We start from the raw sequence: 1,853 nt of genomic DNA, 5'->3' as shown, positions 1-1,853 counted from the left end.
TCTAGTCTATAGTCTAGTCTATAGTCTAGTCTATAGTCTAGTCTATAGTCTAGTCTATAGTCTAGTCTATAGTCTAGTCTATAGTCTAGTCTATAGCCTAGTTTATAGAACACTAACCTATAATGGTACTGTCCATTATTTATTACTTAATTTTTACTTTCGCCATTTTAGTTACAGCTCAAGGAAAAATCTTCTAAAACATTTCATTGACTACAAATTTTGTGTTCAAAATTATTTGAAATCATTTAAAAAATATACAATAACAACAACTAAAATCATATTAAAATATAATTAAACAAAAAAGCTCTACACGTAAACATAAACATAATTCGACAAGAGAACGTGAAAAATTATCAAAAACATTATTCAAACAGTTCTAAGGAAAAAACTTCGAACTAGACGAAAAATCGAAAAAAAAAATCTTTAAAAATAATTGCAAGAAATACAAAATTGTAACTAGGTTAGTTGGCAACAAACAATAGCAGACAAGAATACAAACAACAATAGAAAATGTTTACTTAGAAAATACATTTTTTAAGGGTATCTTTTTGTTCTAATATAATAAATAAATAAAATAGATTTGAAATTGGGAAAATTAGAATAAATTTAAAAAATGTAAACAAATTTTCTATGTCGTATGACTTGTCGTAGATTTGTTTTCTATTTTCTAATAAACAAAAATAATTTAAATGTTTTTTTGGCAATCATAAAGTATATCATATATTCTGTGATTTAAAAGCAATACTAAACAAAAATTTCGTCATTTGTTGACCAAGAAAAAGTCATTGTAATAAAAGTAATCAATATAATAATTCTCATTTAGTTGAGAATATTATATGTATGAAGTAACTCTCCTCCTTTAACCTTTAACCAAATGAAATTCCTTTACACTCATTATGAATTCATGCATAATTATCTAACAGACAAGTAGTCGACCAAATGTAATAATAACGCCATTTACAAAACCCACAATCATACTCCTTTGTTAATCAGCAACAACTATCATTCCATTAAAATACTCCAATAACACACTTAACCTAACTCATGTCACAATAAATAGTTTTGCCTATAATTGCCTTAAGGCACCTAAAATAGGTTTCAAACTAAATTATTAAATATGTTTGCAATGAATGAATTGTACGAAAACACGAGATGCTGAAATGTTGAATGACCAACAAACTGATTCAACATCCTTAAACACAAATGTGATGTAATCGAACTAAAGTTACATCAGCCAAACTGCACTACGATGAATGCGGTAATTTGTCAAATGACAAAAAGGAAAAACAGACAGACAAGACTTTGAAATGAAACGAAACCGTATAGAACCAAACAAGACAAAGCAAATTAATGCCAAAAGATACATGATGGTTGAATGGTTTAGTGCACAACTAAAATCGACACATTTTCGAGACAGATCAAGAGATAAACAATCGGATAATGTATTCCGGCACACTTTAAAATTTAATGTGAAAATAGCAAAAAAAGAGTAATTGCTATGATCAAGGTGCAATTTATAGTTTATAGTACAGTATAGTATATGGCCTAGTTTATACTCTAGTCCATAGTCTAATCTATAATCTAGTCCATATTCTAGTATATAGTCTAGTCCTTAGTCTAGTCTATAGTCTAGTCCTTAGTCTAGTTTATAGTCTATAGTCTATTCTATAGTCTAGTCTATAGTCTAGTCTATAGTCTAGTCTATAGTTTAGTATATAGTCTAGTCTATAGTCTAGTCTATAGTTTAGTATATAGTCTAGTCTATAGTCTAGTCTATAGTCTAGTCTATAGTCTAGTCTATAGTCTAGTCTATAGTCAAGTCTATAGTCTAGTCTATAGTCTAGTCTATAGTC

The 1,853-nt window shown here is 28.1% G+C and overlaps 1 protein-coding gene across 1 annotated transcript in view; it reads left to right on the top strand.

Annotated features, from left to right (window-relative positions):
* LOC111688571 (uncharacterized protein DDB_G0271670-like) overlaps positions 1 to 1,853 on the top strand; it is an 80,093-nt gene that overhangs the window by 62,738 nt on the left and 15,502 nt on the right. The gene's annotated exons all lie outside the window — the stretch shown is intronic.

Source organism: Lucilia cuprina, chromosome 5, assembly GCF_022045245.1.
Source record: "Lucilia cuprina isolate Lc7/37 chromosome 5, ASM2204524v1, whole genome shotgun sequence".
Taxonomy (NCBI): domain Eukaryota; kingdom Metazoa; phylum Arthropoda; class Insecta; order Diptera; family Calliphoridae; genus Lucilia; species Lucilia cuprina.
This window is presented reverse-complemented; position numbering and strand designations above follow the sequence as displayed.